Here is a 21,327-nt window from a genome sequence, read left to right on the forward strand (position 1 = left end):
ATGGAGAAATTGCATCAATTAACGGGCAAAATAACCAGCTAACATCAAAATGGCAGCATCAAATTCACATATGACAATATTAACCTTAAATGTAAATGGGCTAAATGCCCCAATTAAAAGACACAGACTGGCAAATTGGATAAAGAGTCAAGACCCATCACTGTGCTGTATTCAGGAGACCCATCTCATGTGCAGAGACACACATAGGCTCAAAATAAAGGGATGGAGGAAGATCTACCAAGCAAATGGAAAGCAAAAAAAAAGCAGGGGTTGCAATCCTAATCTCTGATAAAATAGACTTTAAACCAAGAAAGATCAAAAGAGACAAAGAAGGCCATTACATAATGGTAAAGGGATCAATTCAACAAGAGCTAACTATCCTAAATATATATGCACCCAATACAGGAGCACCCAGATTCATAAAGCAAGTCCTTAGAGACCTACAAAGAGACTTAGACTCCCACACAATAATAATGGGAGACTTTAACACCCCACTGTCAATATTAGACAGATCAACGAGACAGGTTAACAGGGATATTCAAGACTTGAACTCAGCTCTGCACCAAGCAGATCTAATAGACATCTACAGAACTCTCCACCCCAAATCAACAGAATATACATTCTTCTCAGCACCACATCACACTTACTCTAAAACTGACCACCTATTTGGAAGTAAAGCACTCCTCAGCAAATATAAAAGAACAGAAATCACAACAAACTGTCTCTCAGACCACAGTGCAATCAAATTAGAACTCAGGATTAAGAAACTCATTCAGAATCGCACAACTACGTGGAAACTGAACACTGTGGTCCTGAATGTCTACTGGGTACATAACGAAATGAAGGCAGAAATAAAGATGTTCTTTGAAACCAGTGGGAACAAAGACACAATGTACTAGAATCTCTGGGACACATTTAAAGCAGTGTGTAGAGGGAAATAAATGCCCACAAGAGAAAGCAGGAAAGATAAAAAATCGACACACTAACACCACAATTAAAAGAACTAGAGAAGCAACAGCAAACAAATTCAAAAGTCAGCAGAAGGCAAGAAATAACTAAGATCAGAGCAGAACTGAAAGAGATAGAGACACAAAAACCCTTCAAAAAATCAATGAATCCAGGAGCTGGTTTTTTGAAAAGATCAACAAAATTGATAGACTGCTAGCAAGACTAATGAAGAAGAAAAGAGAGAAGAATCAAATAGACGTAATAAAAAATGATAAAGGGGGTATCGCCACCGATCCCACAGAAATACAAACTACCATCAGAGAATACTATAAACACCTCTACTCAAATAAACTAGAAAATCTAGAAGAAATTGATAAATTCCTGGACACATACACCCTTCCAAGACTAAACCAGGAAGAAGTTCAATCTCCGAATAGTCCAGTAACAAGTTCTGAAATTAAGGCAATAATTAATAGCCTGCCAACCAAAAAGAGTCCAGGACCAGAGAGATTCACAGCCGAATTCCGGTACCATTTCTTCCGAAACTATTCCAATCAATAGAAAAAGAGGGAATCTTCCCTAACTCATTTTATGAGGCCAGTATCATCCTGGTACCAAACCCTGGCAGAGACACAATAAAAAAAAGAGAATTTTAGGCCAATATCCCTGACATTGACATTTTGCATTGATGTGAAAATCCTCAATAAGATCCTGGCAAACCAAATCCAGCAGCACATCAAAAACTTTATCCACCACAATCAGGTCAGCTTAATCCCTGGGATGCAAGGCTGGTTCAACATATGCAAATCAATAAATGTAATCCATCACATAAACAGAACCAATAACAAAAACCACATGATTATTTCAATAGATGCAGAAAAGACCTTTGACAAAATTCTACAGCCCTTCATGCTAAAAACTCTCAATAAACGAGGTATTGATGGAACGTATCTCAAAATAATAAGAGCTATTTATGACAAACCGACAGCCAATATCGTACTGAATGGGCAAAAACTGGAAGCATTCCCTTTGAAAACTGGCACAAGACAAGGATGCCCTCTCTCACCGCTCCCATTCAACATAGTATTCGAAGTTCTGGCTAGGGCAATCAGGCAAGAGAAAGAAATAAATGATATTCAATTAGGAAAAGAGGAAGTCAAATTGTCCCTGTTTGCATATGACATGATTGTACATTTAGAAAACCCCATTGTCTCAGCCCAAAATCTCTTTAAGCTGATAAGCAACTTCAGCAAAGTCTCAGGATACAAAATCAATGTGCAAAAATCACAAGCATTCTTATACACCAATAACAGACAAACACAAAGCCAAATCATGAGTGAACTCCCATTCACAATTGCTTCAAAGAGAATAAAATACCTAGGAATCCAACTTACAAGGGATATGAAGGACCTCTTCAAGGAGAACTACGAACCACTGCTCAACGAAATAAAAAAGGACCCAGACAAATGGAGGAACATTCCATACTCACGGATAGGAAGAATCTACATCGTGAAAATGGCCATACTGCCCAAGGTAATTTATAGATGCAATGCCATCGCCATCAAGCTACCAATGACTTTCTTCACAGAATTGGAAAAAACTACTTTAAAGTTCATATGGAACCAAAAAAGAGCCCGTATTGCCAAGACAATTGTAAGTCAAAAGAACAAAACTGGAGGCATCATGCTACCTGACATCAAACTCTATACAAGGCTACAGTAACCAAAACAGCATGGTACTGGTACCAAAACAGAGATATAGACCAATGGAACAGTACAGAGGCCTCAGAAATAACACCACACATCTACAACCATCTGATCTTTTACAAACCCAACAAAACAAGATATGGGGAAGGGATTCCCTATTTAATAAATGGTGCTGGGAAAACTGGCTAGCCATATGTCAAAAGCTGAAACTGGATCCCTTCCTTACACCTTACACAAAAATTAATTCAAGATGGATTAAAGACTTAGATGTTAGACCTAAAACCATAAAAACCCTAGAAGAAAACCTAGGCAATACCATTCAAGACATAGGCATGGGCAAGGACTTCATGACTGAAACACTGAAAGCAATGGCAACAAAAGTCAAAATAGAAAAATGGGATCTAATTAAACTAAAGAGCTTCTGCAAGGCAAAAGAAACTACCAACAGAGTGAACAGGCAACCTACAGAATGAGAGAAAATTTTTGCAATCTACCCATCTGACAAAGGGCTAATATCCAGAATCTACAAAGAACTCAAACAAATTTACAAGAGAAAAACAAACAAACCCATCAAAAAGTGGGCAAATTATATGAATGGACACTTCTCAAAAGAAGACAACTATGCAGCCAAGAGACACATGAAGAAATGCTCATCATCACTGGTCATCACAGATATGCAAATCAAAACCACAATGAGATACCATCTCACGCCAGTTAGAATGGCAATCATTAAAAAGTTAGGAAACAACAGATGCTGCAGAGGATGTGGAAAAATAGGAAAGTTTTTACTGTTGGTGGGAGTGTAATTTAGTTCAACCATTGTGGAAGACAGTGTGGCGATCCCTCAAGTATCTAGAACTAGAAATACCATTTGACCCAGCCATCCCATTACTGGGTATATACCCAAAGGATTATAAATCATGCCACATGCACACGTATGTTTACTGTGGCACTATTCACAACAGCAAAGATTTGGAACCAACCCAAATGTCCATCAGTGATAGACTGGATTATGAAAATGTGGCGCATACACACCATGGAATACTATGCAGCCATAAAAAAGGATGAGTTCATGTCCTTTGCAGGGACATGGATGAAGCTGGAAGCTATCATCCTGAGCAAACTCTCACAAGGACAGAAAAACAAACACCACATGTTCTCACTCACAGGTGGGAATTGAGCAATGAGATCACTCGGACACAGGGTGGGGAACATCAGACACAGGGCAGGGAACATCTCCCACTGGGTCCTGTTGGGGGGTGGGGGGTGGGGCTGGAGGAGGGATAGCATTAGGAGAAATACCTAATGTAAATGACGAGTTGATGGGTGCAGCAAACCAACATGGCACATGTATACGTAGGTATCAAACCTGCACGTTGTGCACATGTACCCTAAAACTTAAAGTATAATTTAAAAAAAAAGAAAAAAAAGAAAATTAGAGACGATAGTACCTTCACATTGCATTTTTGTGACACCAGCTTCAATAATGATCAATATACGGCCAATCTTGTTTCATGGAACACCATCTACTTTCTTAACCTCAGATTATTTTGCAACGAATTCTAGACATCAAATTATTTTATCTGTCAAGTTTAGTATATATCTCTGAAAGGGAAGGGCTATTTTTTAAAACATAGCCACAAAACCATTATCATGGCTTTAAAAAGAACAATCATAATTTAATATCTTTAAATATAGCATCTGTGTTTGCATTTCTTCCACTGTCTTAATTTTGTAAAAATTTTCTTGAATCAGGACCCAGATAAGGTTCATATGTTGTGATTAGTTATATATGTCAAGTTATTATTTGTATATTCCCTATATAGGTTTTTTTTGTTTTTTGTTTGTTTTGTTTTTTTGCTCCTGAGTTGAATAAACTAGGTCATTTGCTCTGTAGAATCTACTCATTACAGATTTTTGGTCACATCTCCTTGGGGCTCATTGGCAAGTTCCTCCATCTCTTGTTACTTCCTTTAAATTAGTAGTTAGGACTATTGATTGATCAGTTTCAGGGTTTCCTTTTGTTTTTGCAAGACTACCTCATAGGTGATGTTTATTTTAATCAGGAACTGTTTACCCTTTGCTTGATCCTATTTTTTATGGTTTCAATCAATGATGATATTTGCTGAAATCTATCAGTTCATTAGGAGTTACAAAACGTTGATATTCTATCATTCTTTGTTTATTTCTTAGCTGAAATTCTTCTGTAAATAAAAACTTAAGCTTCATCAACTATTTGACTACTTTGAGATATAATTCACATGAGAAACACTTACTTTTATTTATTTACCAGTTTTCAAAATAACGATTCCATTATTTAGCATCCTCCAAAGGTGATGATAAAGTTATTGCTGGATATTTTTATACCTGTATGAACTCATGGATTGACTTTAAACATACAGTTGTGTGTCACTTAATAATATTCTAAGAAATGTGTCACTAGACAATTTCATCATCATGAGAACTTCATAGAGTGTATTCACACAAATGTAGATGCTATATAGCCTTCTATACATCTAGATTATAAGGTATGGCCTATTTCTCCTTGCTACAAATCTGGACAGCTTGTTACCACACTGAATACATTACTCAACTGTAACACAATGGCAAGTATTTGTGTATCTAACACAGAGGAGGTACAGTAAAAATATGATATAAAAGGTTAAAAATGGTACACCCGTATAGGGCACTTACCATGAAAGGAGCTTGCAGGACTGGAAGTCGTTCTGGGTGAGTCAATGAGTGAATGGTGAGAGAATGTAAAGACCTAGGATATTACTGTACACTACATAGATTTTAACTAGCACATTATATACTTAGGCTATATTAAGTTTATTTAAGAATATTTCTGGCTGGGCATGGTGGCTCACGCCTGTAATCCCAGCACTTTGGGAGGCCAAGACGGGTGGATCACAAGGTTAGGAGTTTGAGACCAGCCTGGCCAACATGGTGAAAACCTGTCTCTACTAAGAATACAAAAATTAGCCAGGCATGGTGGCACACGCCTGTATTCCCAGCTGCTGGAGAGGCTGAGGCAGAAGAATCACTTGAACCCAGGAGGTAAAGATTGCAATGAGCCGAGATCACACCACTGCACTCCAGCCTGGGCAACAGAGCAAGACTCCATCTCAAAAAAAAAAAAAAAAAAATCTTCAATAATAAATTAACCAAAACTGACTGTAACTTTTTTACTTTATAAACTTTTTAATCTTTTTAAATTTTTGACTCTTTTATAATAACAGCTTAAAATATAAATGCATTGTACAGCTGTACAAAAATATTTTCTTCCTTTACATCCTTATAAGCTTTTTCTATTTTTAATTTTTAATTTTTAAGTTTTTACACTTTTTTGTCAAAAAAACAAAGACGCACACACATTAATCTAGGCCTACAAAGGATTGGGACCATCGATATCACTGTCTTCCACCTCGACATCTTGTCTCACTAGAAGGCCTTAGAGCTGTCATATTCTACAGTAACAATGCCTTCTTCTAGAATACTTCCTGAAGGACCTGCCTGAGACTGTTTACAGTTAACTTTTCAATATATAAGCAGAAGGAATACACTCTAAAATAACAAATAAATTTATAGTATGGTAAATGCTAGGCAATAAAAATGTTCAGCTCCATTATAATTTTATGAAACCACCAACCAGTCGTTATGCAGTGCATGATTATATCTGAAGTACTTAATTCCATAGTTGTTACTATTACTGATGCTCAAATTGTCCCAGATTTGTTTAGTGGGAACTTAATCAGGTCAGAGTCTGTGTTTTTTTGAAACAACTCTAAGTCTTTAATAGCACCCCTCCTTTCTGATAGGACAAACTCTTTTGGGCTCAACTTGTACATCTCCTGTCCTATGCCTTGCACTGGGTATTTATCCAAAAAGCCAGTTCTAAATCCCGACGTTAGTCACAATATGGCAACTAAGAGCGTTCATTACTCCTAAGTAGCCATTTCTCCTATATCTTTTCAGTGGACAGACTAGGAATTATATGTATATACATGTACATATTTACTTGTTATTTCCTGTAAATTAGTAGTAGAGTATTGCTTGATCAGATTCAGGGTTTGGTTTTGTTATTGCAAAACTCCTCACAGATGGTATTTTTACCAGTAACTACATATATACAGTTTCTGTATTTCCTATATACTGTTGATTCTAATTATTCACAGTAGATATGTTCTATAAAGTTACAGAGTACAACTGAATTAGAGAATACTGAAACATTGCACCTAGGAGAAATGCAGAATTAGATACCTGCAAGCCTCTGGTTACAACATTTTTTGTCAACCAATCATTATATAACCTGTAGTATGTGTGCTTCTGTATAAAGATACTTTATTTAATATACATTGTTGATTCATTAACATTGAACTTACAGGTAACACTATGACTCACCCTTGAGTCAAGCACAGACTGCAGAAAGGACACTTGCTTAAAGTATGACAGCTCGCTTAGTGCAGTAGCTCACACCTGTAGTCCCGGCACTTTGGGAGGTTGAGGCGGGCGGATCACTTGAGGCCAGGAGTTCAAGACCAGCCTGGACAAGATGGCGAAAACTTGTATCTACTAAAAAGACAAAAATTATCTGGGCATGGTGGCATGTGCCTGTAGTTCCAGCTACTTGAGAGGCTAAGGTTGGAGGATCACTTGAGCCCAGGAGGTGGAAGCTGCAGTGAGCAGTGATCATACCACTGTACTCCAACTTGGGTGATGGAATGAAACCCTGTCTCAATCAATCAACATGAGAGCTGGAACAAAAAAGGAAAGTGTTGCTTTATCGACCTCAAACTGGGAAGCTATGTGTCTGGTGACTCAAATATTTTGCCACTCTGAATACATCCGTGGATGACCACAAAAGTGTCATGAATATTGATTTTTTTGAATTACAAATAAATTTTAGCAAGTAAGAGGATTCACAAATACAAATCATAAAGAGAATCAACTGTATATGTATGTAAATATATGTACATATATAGTGATAGTTACAGTGATATAGCTATCGTTATATATTTTTAAGATAAAAAGCATCAGAATTTATATTTTAAATTCAGGACAATGGAGTTTTTACTGAATCTTCTGAGTCTTACATCTGTATCTCCTTTCTCCCATGCTGAAAATCTTGGTTCTCAATGACACTAACATAATTCCAAGCCAGGATCAATGACAAACAAAAAACCAATTTGAAACCACAACAGGATCTGCATTATTGACTTTTCCTTTTGCCTCAGGCTCCAATATGACACAGCATGGTACTGGCACTGCTCCTGCCTTTATCTAAAATTTTTATTTTTTTGCATTTTTATTTTTTAAAAAATATTGCTCTATATGTGTGTGTGTGTGTGTGTGTGTGTGTATTTGAGACACGTTTATACAACTGAATTAGAGAATACTGAAACATTGCTCCTAGGAGAAATGCATTATATATTAAATAAAGTATCTTTATACAGAAACACACATACAACAGGTTATATAATGATTGGTTGACAAAAAATATAACCAGAGGCTTGCAGGAATCTAATTCTGCATTTCTCCGAGGAGCAATGCTTCAGTATTCTCTAACTCAGTTGTATAACCCCGTCTCAAATATATGTGTGTATATATACACACACAGAAACACATATATATATATATATATTTGAGACAGGGTCTAGCTCTGCTGCCCAAGTGGGAGTGCAGTGATGCAATCACAGCTCATTACTGTATTTGTTTTGAGTCCCTTATATTTTGTGTCTGAGGCAAATGACTTCTTCCCTCACTCTAGTCCTGGCCCTGAATAATTCCTCACTTAATTTATTCAGGAAGAACATTCACCAGTCTCAGAAAACAAAAACAAAAAAACTCCACAGCTATCAGTAATTACAGGAAACAGTTTAAGGTCTTGTTGTGGTTACTTTTATCCTTAGTATATATCACACCAAGATACACAAATTACTGGGTTTTAAAAAAACTTAAAACAGTCTGCTTAGCTCAGTGGGGATGGGGGCACTTCTCAGGGCACTTAGGGTCTCAGAGCCACTTCTCTCAGGCTTGAGGCCTGACGTTCAATGTGAAAAGCAATAAAAAGAAAAAAAAGACAAATAAATAAATAAATAGCTCTGAATGGTTTCTGAATACAGCAGTTAGGTTCATTTTTCATTTTATTCTGATTTTTAGAAAATTCATTTTAAAACTCAAAAGCAAAATAAATTAAGAGAACGTGAAATTGTAAATAAGAACATCGATATAACACACTGTAAATGTATACACTTGGTCTCTCTTTTCTTAGCTTTTTTAAAAGATGTAATATTATATAATGTAATTATAATGATATTCTGTTGTATTTGTAACATATGATGTAATATGTGTAACAACAATAGCACAAAAACAGAAAGCAAAAATACGGCTATATAGAATAACATTTCTATATCTCACTAAACATAAGTATAATTCTGAAGTAGACTGTGATACATTAGTATGTGTTTGGGAAGTCCTACAGCAACCACTAGTAGAATAAATGTTTATAATACAGTGAAAAAGATGAGATAAATTAAAAAATCACACTAAAAATTATTCATTTTTCTATAAAAGACAGCTGAAAAGAATAAAAATGCATAATATAGAAAACAGATGTGAAATGGTAGACATAAATCCAACTATAATAATAGTATTAAATATGAATGAATTAATCCAATCAAAAAGCATAGATTACCAGGCTCGATTTAAAAAATAAATTGTAGCTATGTTCTGTCTGCAGGAGATACACTTTAGATTCAGATACAATTAGATTGAAAGTAAAAGAGTGACAAAAGATACATCATGCAAAAAGCAACTATGAGAAAGCTAAAGTGGCTATAGTAATATCAGACAAAGTAGACTTTACAACAAAAATGTTATTAGAGAATAAGAAATGTTTTATAATGATAAAAGGAATAATCCATCAGGAAGATAAAACATTTACAAAGATATATGAACTTAACAACTGAGCCATAAAACACGTCAAATAAAAACTAATAAAAATGAAAAAGGAAATAGACAATTGGACAATAATTGGAGACTCCAATACCCCACTTTCAATAATGACCCCATTACCCTACTTGCAATTAAAAAAACAACACTAGGCAGAATATCAAAAAGTAAACAGAAGATGTGAACAACACTACAAATCGCCTGAATCTAACAGAAATCTATAGAACACTCTACCCTACAGTAGCAGAATACACGTTTTTCTCAAGTGCTCATGGAACACACTCTAGGATAAAGTATATGCTAGACCACAAAACAAGCCTTAATAAATATACAGGTATTGGAATTAAATAAATTTTGTTTTCCAACCACAAAGGAATAGAATTTTAGATCAAAAATGGAAATAAATTTGGAAAGTTCATAAATATGTGGAAGTTAATCATACTCGTAAATTACTAAAGGGTAAAATCACAAGGGAAATTAAAAAAATATTTTGAGATGCATGAACCGAAGACTAATATACCAAAACTTATGAGATACAGATACAGCAGTGCTTAGAGGGAAATTATAGCTATAAATACCTATATTAAAAAAGAAGAAAGACTGCAAATCAATAACCTAAACTTCCACCTTAAGACAATGGAAGAGGAGCAAACGAAACCTAAAGCAAGCAGGGGAAGAAATAATAGAAATGAAAGTGGAGATAAATAATATAGATAATGGAAAAACAACAAAGAAAAACAAAATTGGCTGGACGTGGTGGCTCACGCCTGTAATCCCAGCACTTTGGGAGGCCAAGGCAGGCGGATCACGAAGTCAGGAGATTGAGATCATCCTGGCTAACACAGTGAAACCCCGTCACCACTAAAAACACAAAAAACTTAGCAGGGCGTGGTGCAGGCGCCTGTAGTCCCAGCTACTCGGGAGGCTGAGGCAGGAGAATGGCGTGAACCTGGGAAGCAGAGCTTGCACTGAGCCGAGATCGTGCACCTGCACTCCAGCCTGGGCGAGAGAGCAAGACTCCGTCTCAAAAAAAAAAAAAAAAAAAAATCAAAAATTGCTTCTTTGAAAAAAGATATAAAAGTTGATAAAACTTTTAATTAGGCTAACCAAGAAAAAAGAGAGAAGACTCATATTATCAAGATCAGGAATGAAAGAAGATGAAAGAAGGCATGTGAGATATATGTGAATTGTGGGGAGCTAGTGGACAGACTGTAGTCGTTGAATAGTCCCCCCAATACCCCCAAAAGATGTCTGTGCCCTAATCCTCAGAACTGTGGATGGCACCTTATTTGGAAGAAAGGTCTTTGTAGATGTAATTAAGTAAAGAATCTTGAAATAAGATCAATCTGGAATATTCAGGTATGCCTTAAATCCAATGGCAAGTGTCCTTATGAGAGACAGAAAAGGAGCAGACACAGAGAGAATAAGGGTATGTGAAGATGGAGGCAGAGATTAGATTTTGTTTTCACAAGCCAAGGAAGCACAGGAATTCTAATAGCCACCAGAAGGTGGAAGAGGAAAGGAAGAATTCTTCCCTAGACCCTCCAGATGGAGTGTGGCCCTGCTAATTCCTTGATTTCAGACTTCTGGCCCCCAGAAATGAGACAATAATGTTTTATGCCACCAAATTTATAGCATTTTGTTATAGCATCCCTGGGAAATTAATAGAGAAGGAATGTTCCTCAACCTGATAAAAGGCATTTATGAAAACCATAGCTAACATCATACTTAATGGTGAGACACAATGCTTCTCTCTTACAATCAAGAAAAACAATGTCCAATTTTTCAGCTTCTAGTCAACATTGTACTGTGGGTTCTAGAAAAGGAATTAGGCAAGAAAATTAAATAAAATGAATCCATATGGAAAAAGTAAAACAGTCTCTCTTCACAAATGACATGATTGTGTGTATGTAACCCCCTAAGGAATCCACAAAAGCAAATAATCAAGACTGTGTGATACTAATATAAGGACAGACATACACCAATGAAATATAATTGAGAGTCCAGAAACCCAACCTTATACATACGGTCAATTGATTTTTGGTAAGTTTGCCAAACAAATTCAATGACAGAAAACAATAGTCTTATAAAAATATAGTGCTGGGACTATTTTGTGTGTGAAGAAATGGGTATAATTCCTCTTTTATTGTCTCTCTAAACTGAAACAAGTTCCAGCAAAATACTACATAATATGGAGCAGCAGCCTAGTGACCTAGTGTTCTAGCTAATACTGAGGTAATGTTATTCTAACTTTTCACTTCTCCTTCATATATATATACATATATATACACACACACATATATATATGATGATGATTTTTTTAAAGTCACCGATAATCCCACTTGAAAAAAGTTCTCTCTCTTTCCATCCACACTGATCTTTATATAATTCATTGTTTAAATTTATTTTTAGTTTTATATATTTACTTTTTGGAGACAGGGTCTTGCTCTGGTGCCCAGGCTGGGGTGCAGTGGCCCAATCATAGCTCACTGCAGCCTCAAACTCCTGGGCTCAAGCAATCCTCTCGCCTTAGTGTCCGGAGTAGCTAGTACTGCTGGTGTGTGCCACCACGTTCAGCTAATTTATATTTTTATTTTTTGTAGAGACAGGTCTCATTATATTCCAGGCTGGTCTCTAATTCCTGGCCTCAAGCAATCCTTCTGCCTCAGCCTCCCAAAGTGCTAGGATTATAGGCATAAGCCACCACACCTAGCCTATATAATTTTTTACACAAAACTCAGTGTTCTCTTTTTAAACTTAACACTATGATAACATGCAAAAAACTGTTTTCACAGCTGTCATTTTAATGACAGCATTTATTTTATTAAATTCTTTTAAGGAACAGTAAGTAGTTGTAACAATAGGCAATTCAAAGGCCAAATATGAATTATCAAAGCTATACTATATAAATGAATGAACCGGTATCATATATGATCTCTACATATCTTACAAATAAAGATAATTCATGTTCAAAGCAGAGAATACAAGCAAATTCAGAAGCTGAGCTCTGTTTACCTTTACATTACAAGGGCTATCCACAGGTTAATCGAGGACCTGGCTATTAAAAACAAATGTCTGCACTTGAAAGCACAGATTGCTCCTCCTCTGTGTTATGAAGTGTGACAATATGAAACTTAAGCTTACCTGTAAAAACTAAAATACATCTTTATTATAATGGAACTAATTTTAATTTAATTTTTCTTCCCAACCACATATCTTAAAGGTTTCTACCCAATGCTACATACCTTAAAGGTTTTTTGTTCAGAAACCTCCACTTTTCAAGGTACCAATTTCTATATAGGCTCAGGCAACATCAACTGCAATGAAAATTTAAAAATTAAATGTATAATGGCTCTAAAAGTAGAGTATTTTACTTATTGCTCTGATAAAGTCCAAAATATGTTACTGATGGACTGGCAACATTCCTCCACCTGGTGATTCAGGAATCTAGGCTCTTTTCATCTTGAGGCTCCACCATCGTCAAAATGTGGCTTCCAAAGTCACCATACATGTTTGCACCACGGCACGGAAGGGGAAATGCAGAATTGTGTGTCTTTTCTAAGGTGAAAGGCTTCCACTCACATTCCACTAGCTAGAACCCAGTCACTCGGCCATTACAAGGAAGGCTTAAAACATCATTTACGAACCATCTGTCCTGGAAGAAGAGGAAATTCTGGCCAGTCTAGTCAGTCTTTGCTACACTTTGTCAGCAGCTGTTTTTGTTTAATAAGCTCTTTAATTCTCTTATTATTCAAATAAGAGAATTTTATCCTTTTAATTAGTCTAGAAAAAATTAGATTTTTAACTAATTAAAGTTGGTCTTTGATCGATAAACATGAATGTACATTTGGTAATGTTCCATTAAAATGCCAGGAACATTATTTTTAATCTTTGCAAACAAAAGAACAAAACAGCAAAGGAGCTAAAAGGAGTGAGAATGTAAATAATGTGAGATCTAATGCCTTTCAAGCTATAATCCATTTTTAATTACTTATATGTATGGCAAATTTTACTCCTCAGTTTTTTTTGTATATAACCAAGAGTTGATGGGAAGTTTTACTTCTCAGTTGTGTTTTATGTATATGACCAAGAGTTGATTTTATATACTTAAACTCTATACTTACCATGAAAGAAACTTCTCACACTAATCAATTCACATAATACTCCTGAGTTTAGACAATGCCATTTAAAATTCTTTATTTGAGACAAAATGGACAAGAAAATAAGGGTTTTATTCAAAGCCACAAAGGGAAGCAGCATGTGATTCCCAGTACTATACTCACAACAAATTTTCCCTCTAGAAAGGAACCAACTGAATTCTTTATGTTTTTTATATTGGTAGAAATGCAGTAGAAAATGGAAATTAAAATAAGTGAGGGAAATACACACAATAGTATCTTAAAATTAGTATACAAAATTATAAAACTGGAACACAATCAGTTTTAGACATGCATGATTTTCTTTCAAACAGTAATATTCTCATGTAAAATTACTGAATAATAAAGTATTCATGTGTGAACAGTCATTTTCATTTTCTAGTATCTTGCACAAGTATAACTATACATTTTAAAAATCTATATTGAAGTGTACAATCTAGGATGTTCACTAATACAAAGGTGTTAAACTCACATCATAAAATGTCATGTAATAAAACATTCTTCACAATATTTGTTCTAAAAAGTGGTTAAAGCCCATGTCCAAATACCTATATAGAGAGCTCTTAACTGAGTTAACTTTAGAAAATAAAGAGCAGAAATATAAATATACTGTGTGTTTTATAATTAATATTAAACTTGATGCTGTTTCATATTTTGATAAGAATACCAGTATGCTAAAGTGCATAAGAGAATGAACAATTTTTACTTAAAAAAAATTAAGGTAGCCATCTCAATCACACTTGCTTCAAAGGTACAAGAATACCAGCAGAAGTTTCTTTAAGATCATGTGAATGGTTCTCAGGACATTTCTGTGTCCTCTGGCACCTGAAGACATTGCCTGAATTTCATCAAATGTTTCTTGATTTCAATTTTCCTTTGGTAATTCATCTCTTAGTTACAATATAACTTCTTTGACTACTTGTTTGTGTTTCTAGATGCAGAATTATTTTGTCAGGGAAAAGTAAGTTGATGTGTAACTTGCAGAAACTTCCAGAAGACTCTGATCAATAATACTATTTGAAGTTCTTCCCGATGATGTCAATGGTAAAGCTCTGAATCAGGAGGCAAAAGCAAGCCTTGGAAAGCTATCTTATTTTTCAAAATGTCAGTAAGGTAAGCCTAGTATATTTCAGGTGCCAGTCCTACAAATTTACATGAGGGGAAACATGTAAACAAATTTTAAAATGTGTAATAGGTGCTACATTAGAATGCTGTACCTAGTACAATTGAGGAACAAGGAAGAATCTGACCAATTCTACCCATCGTGTCAATAATGATTCCATAAAGAAGGTTAACATCAGGGCTGAACAGTGTCTTCAAAATTAGTAGGTATCCCCCAAGTGTATGTCGTGGAATGGAGTGGGCTGAGTAAAAACAGCATGAACAAAGGTAAAAAGGCTTAAGTAGCACAACATGTTAGTGGAATTAAAGTAGTTTAGTATGATTTTCATTGAATGGGGGGCTGAGATGGGCATGATATGAAAGAAACAATAGAAAGGCAGGATAAAGTCGTTACAAAAAACATTTCTCTCATGCTATGGAGTTTGGATTTCTTCCTATAGGCGATGAAGAACCACTGAGAAGGAGTGATTGACATGATCTTCCTGAGAAATAATTCTGACAGTTATATGGAAGAAATAGCAAAACTGAAGGTGTTACAATTGTTAGGCTGTTACAGTGATCCAGAAGAGAGCTAAGGAGGCAGTCCGAAGAGAGGCCATACCAAAGAGGATAGAGAGGATAGCAGAGATGTTAAGAAAGTATATGGCTCAGGGCATGATTGCTTATTCAATGTGAGAGATGCAAAATGGGAGGTGTAAAAAAGATGACTCTCAAGTTTCTGGTTTGATTACTGGATTGTTTATGGCTTCATTCACCAAAACTTGAATTGCTGGAGAAAGAAAAGATTTGGAGATGAGTATAATATGTTTCCTTTTGGATATGTTGATTCTGAAGTGCCTTATGGGATATTTAGATAGAGAACTCATTTAATGAGTGTACAAAACAAACAAACAAACAGCAAGTATACCATAAGCAACAATTAGAGAGGCATAAGAAAACAGATAGGACCACCAAAGAAGTAAACAGAGTTTCACATAATGGGCAACAATGTTCTGTTCTGCAGGGAAGGTAATTAAGATGAAGACTGAAGAAAGTCTTTTTGGTTAATTTGATTTGGATTGGGCAATTTGATCAACAGTTTCATTATGACTTCCAACAATAAATAGTTACTGGAGGTTTTAATGAGGTAGATTTAAGAGTGAATAGGAGAGGACTTCGCAGTAGTAAAATGAAATGGCAGCTACCTACATCCGTCATAAACAATACAGAACAACAAGAAGAACAAATAAATCTACACAAAATACACCCTAAGCCTAACAAGAAAAATAATATAGCCAAATGTCAAATAATTATAAGTAAAAAAATTAAAAGCACCAAATCCAAGTGAGTGATCTTTCACATTTCTACCATAAGCCTTTGTAGCAAGCAAGGGCAGTCCAAAGAAGAACATACACAATAAAGAAAAACGGATCTAGTGGCAGGCCTAAAATTAGTCTAAAATCATAAGCAGAGATATAAATTCTATCCTAGGTGCAAAAATATAAAGTATCTCAGTATCACAACACTTATTACAGGATAGCTTCAGGCAGTGGAGAAAGGCAAAAAGAATAGGCAAGTTGCCTTTTGGCAACTGGATGGTGAAGGGGAAAAGAAGCAACAGGAGAAATTCAGGGTCCTGTAAGACAAAAACAAAACAAAAAGAACTGGAACACACATAATCCCTCCCTCTATTACGAAGTTAAAAAAAAAACACCCACTAAAGAAACTGTACTTTTCTATGCTGACGGAGAGAGTGCTTGTGAACTAGCAATCTTACAACCCCTCAAATTCAAATAAACGAATGGAAGGAAATGGAATAAATCTATATCATGGTAGTATGAGAAATCAGCAAACAATAATTAACATGCATTGGCTGATGAAAATTCTCTACCAATAGCAACCATTAAAGCAGAAGAAAATTGTAACACAACATATCAAACTGAATAAAATCCTCAAATAAGCATTTGGGGATATGAAAAAGCACCGTGAATTGGAAATTCAAAATATGAAAAACAGAAATAGATAAAAAAAAAAGGACTAAATTGAAAGATTATTGAATTCAAGAAAGAAATGGAAGGGGGGAATTATAAATGAAGACTAAATTACAAGGTGCCCAAAGGAAAAGAGACTAATGAAAACTTAGGCACTGGATAGATGCAAAATAAATAAATATGATACAGAAAAAAAGAAAAAAGGGTCAGAAAGAGAGTGAAAGTTGAACAAAAGATAAATAACTCACGTATAACTGGAGTCCCTGAAGAAGAAATAAAAATCAATGGAACAGAACTAATATTTAAAATTATAATCCATGAAAAATTATCAGAAATAAAAAGGATCTGAATCTACATTTTGAAATGGATTTCCAGTTAACTGGAAAAGTAAACTTTGAATGTTAACTCCAAGACATATCTCAGTAAAACTATTTAAACTTGAAAAAAATATTTTAATCCTTGAGGATTCAGGGATATGTGACCAAATAATTTACAAGGGCAAAATAATTAAACTGATATCAGATTTCTCAAAAAATCTATGCAAAGGAAGACAACAAATTTTCAAAAAACTGAAAGTGTGAACCAAGATTTTATATTCAGTCAAGTTGCCCTTCAGTACACAACACTATAATAGAAAAACAGCTTCAAACATATAATTTAGATAATTATGTACCCATGAACCATTCATGAAGATCTACTAATGAATGAGCTTCACTCAACAAGAGATGACTGAAAAACTTCAGCAAAATAAAATTATGATATTTACTATATTTAATAGTAGCTTTCAGACTAAACCAACAGTAGGAATGAGAGTGCAAAACCAATACACAAACATTATATGTTGCAATCAGGTAGAAATAAAGCAACGAAAAAATGGGAGCAGAAGTTACATTAAAATAATTGATTGCTGTATAGACAATAAGCGTTAATTAAGGGCATTAAAACCTGACAAACTAGATAGTAAATATTAATAAGAAAATGAAGAATAAAGTATAAATACAAAGGTAACCACTAGAATAAAAATTCTTAAGTATCAGCAAAAAATTTTCATAAAACTACAAATAGTATACATTGCACAGAAAATAAACAAAGCAAATATAATAATAAAATTTTACATCAGGCTTCAAACCAAACATTCAGTCATATGAATGATGAGTGGGCTTGACTCACCTATTTAGCTTATTTCAACTTGGCTTACAAAGCTAGAACCAGCAGTATACTGTATACAAGAAACAGAGTGATGTAAGAAGACTAAAAATAACGGATGGACAACGAAATATAGGGGAAATGAAAACAGTAAGAAAATAGGGGAGGTGATCGTGATATTAGGCAAAGTAGAATCCAAGCCAAAAAAATATAAATATGACCCCAAATCTCCTTTTTTTTTTTTTTTTTTTTTTTTGAGACAGAGTTTCGTTCTTGTTGTCCAGGCTGGAGTGCAATGGGGTGATCTCAGCTTACTGCAACCTCAGTCTCCCAGGTTCAAGCGATTCTCCTGCCTTAGCCTCCTGAGTAGCTGGGATTATGGCGCCCGCCACCACACTCAGCTAATTTTTTGTATTTTTTTTTTGGTAGAGACGGGGTTTCACCATGCTAGCCAGGCTGGTCTCAAACTCCTGACTTCAGGTGATCTGCCCACCTTGGCCTCCCAAAGTATTGAGATTACAGGCATGAGTCACTGTGCCCAGCCCAAATTTCCTTTTTAATTCTAAAATCTGTTATTCACAATAAAGACCTAACATGAATATGCATGGCACCAAATAACACTGCAAACATCGTTATGAAGCAAAAGCTGCAGGGGATGCAGGAAGACAAAGATAGAAATGCATCAATAATGGGAGATAATAACAAGCCACTCTCACTGTAAGACAAAATAAGTGGACCTTTTATTACCAATACATTCTCATTACTCGTTAATGGTCTGATCAAATTTTTCATTTCTTTAGTCATATGGAAGAAAGAGCAAAACTGAAGGAGATACAATTGTTAGGCTGTTATAGTGATCCAGAAGAGAGATAAGGAGGCAGTCTGAAGAGAGGCCATACCAAAGAGGATAGGGAAGATGGCAGAGATGTTAAGAAAGTATGTGGCTCATATAGATTCTATGGTTTTAGGAATTCATCCATTTCTTCTAGGTTATCCAGTTTGTTAGCATATAATTGTTCATGGCAATCTCTTATGATCCTTGGTATATCTGTAGTATCATTTGTAACATCTCTACTTTATTTTCTAATTTTATTTTAGCCTTTCCTCATTTCTTAGTCTAGATCAAGGTCTGTTAATTTTATCTTAAAAACCGTTAGTTTTGTTGTTCTTTTCTGTTGTTTTTCGTTTGTGTTTCATTTATTTCTGCTCTGATCTATATTGTTTCCTTCCTCCTACTAACTTTGGCCTTAATTTATTCTTCTTTTTCTAGTTCCCTAAGATGTAAAGTTAGATTGTTCACATTCTTTCTTCTTTTTCAATATAGGTGTTTATTGCTATTAATTTCCTCTTGGGACTGCTTTGGTTGCTACCCATAAGTTTTGGCATGTGGTGTTTCCATTTTCATTTGTCTCAAGACAATTTTTAATTTCCCTTTTACTTTCTTCTTGACTCACTGGTTGTAAGGAGCATTTGGTTTAATTCTACATATTGTGAATTTTCTGACATTTATCCTATTATTAACTCCTAATTTCATACCACTGTGGTTGAAAAAGATACTGGATATGACTTTAATCTGCTTAGATTTGTTAAGTTTTGTTTTGTGGCTTAATGTATGATCTATTCTGGAGAAAGTTCTGTGTGTGCTTGAAAAGAATGTGTATTCTGTTGTTGGATGAAATGTTCTGTATATATATCTATTAGATCCATTTGTCTAAAGTGTGGCTAAATTCCAACATTTCCATATTGATTTTCTGTCTGCATGATCTGTACATTGTTGAAAGTGGGTATTGAAGTCCCCTACCGTTATTGTATTGCAGTTTATGTCTTCAGATCTTTATATCTTTGCTTTATATATTTAGGTGCTCTGATGTTGAGTGTATATATAATTGCTATATCCTCTTGAATTGATCCCTTTATCATTATACAATGACCTTTGTTTCCTTGTATACTTTACTTAAAATCTGTTTTACCTAAGTATAGCTATCCCAGTTCTTTTGGTTTCCATTTGCATGGAATACATTTTCCATTCCTTTACCTTCGAACTGTGTCTTTTTTTTTGTTTGAGATGGAGTCTCATTCTGTCACCAGGCTGGAGTGCACTCGTGCAATCTTGGCTCACTGCAACCTCCAGCTCCCCTGCCTCAGCCTCCTGAGTAGCTGGGACAACAGGCGTGTGCCAACACACCCAGCTAATTTTTGTATTTTTAGTAGAGACGAGGTTTCACCATGTTGGCCAGGATGGTCTCAGTCTCTTGACCTCGTGATCCACCCGCCTCGGCCTTCCAAAGTGCTGGGATTAAAGGCATGAGCCACCAAACCCGGCCCAATCTATGTGTCTTTAAAGGTGAAATGAGTGTCTTGTATTCAGCATAAAATCAGGTCCTTAAAAAATCCATTCAGTCCTTCAAAAGAATAGTGATGTCTTTAGTTTGGAGAATTTAATCCAATGATATTCAAGGTGATTACTGATAGGTAAGAATTTACTACTGCCATTTTGTTGTTTACCAGTTGTTTTGATAAATCCTTCATTCCCTTCTCATCTCTTGCTGTTCTCCTTTGTGATTAGATTTTTTTTTGAGTGATATGCTTTGATTCCTGTAGTTTTTTTTTTTTGAGTGATAATGCTTTGATTCCCTTTTTTTTTCTATTTTATTTTATTTATTTATTTATTTATTTATTTTATAATTTATTTATTATTATTATACTTTAAGTTGTAGGGTACATGTGCATAACGTGCAGGTTTGTTACATATGTATACTTGTGCCATGTTGCTGTGCTGCACCCATCAACTCGTCATTTACATCAGGTATAACTCCCAATGCAATCCCTCCCCTCTCCCCCCTCCCCATGATAGGCCCCGGTGTGTGATGTTCCCCTTCCTGAGTCCGAGTGATCTCATTGTTCAGTTCCCACCTATGAGTGAGAACATGCGGTGTTTGGTTTTCTGTTCTTGTGATAGTTTGCTAAGAATGATGGATTCCAGCTGCATCCAAGTCCCTACAAAGGACTCAAACTCATCCTTTTTGATGGCTGCATAGTATTCCATGGTGTATATGTGCCACATTTTCTTAATTCAATCTGTCACTGATGGACATTTGGGTTGATTCCAAGTCTTTGCTATTGTGAATAGTGCTGCAATAAACATACGTGTGCATGTGTCTTTACAGCAGCATAATTTATAATCCTTTGGGTATATACCCAGTAATGGGATGGCTGGGTCATATGGTACATCTAGTTCTAGATCCTTGAGGAATCGCCATACTGTTTTCCATAATGGTTGAACTAGTTTACAATCCCACCAACAGTGTAAAAGTGTTCCTATTT

At 35.4% G+C, this 21,327-nt stretch overlaps 1 long non-coding RNA gene across 2 annotated transcripts in view; it reads right to left on the bottom strand.

Annotated features, from left to right (window-relative positions):
- LOC112428836 (uncharacterized) overlaps positions 1–20,813 on the bottom strand; it is a 112,310-nt gene extending 91,497 nt beyond the window's left edge. The window contains exon 1 of one of the 2 annotated variants that reach the window (XR_011611035.1): positions 12,854–20,813. This is a non-coding gene — a long non-coding RNA (uncharacterized lncRNA). The remainder of the gene's footprint in view (positions 1–12,853) is intronic. The other variant, XR_011611036.1, reaches the window with a different exon arrangement.
- Between the last annotated feature and the right edge of the window lie 514 nt (positions 20,814–21,327).

This window comes from Macaca nemestrina, chromosome 12 (genome assembly GCF_043159975.1).
Source record: "Macaca nemestrina isolate mMacNem1 chromosome 12, mMacNem.hap1, whole genome shotgun sequence".
Lineage (NCBI taxonomy): Eukaryota > Metazoa > Chordata > Mammalia > Primates > Cercopithecidae > Macaca > Macaca nemestrina.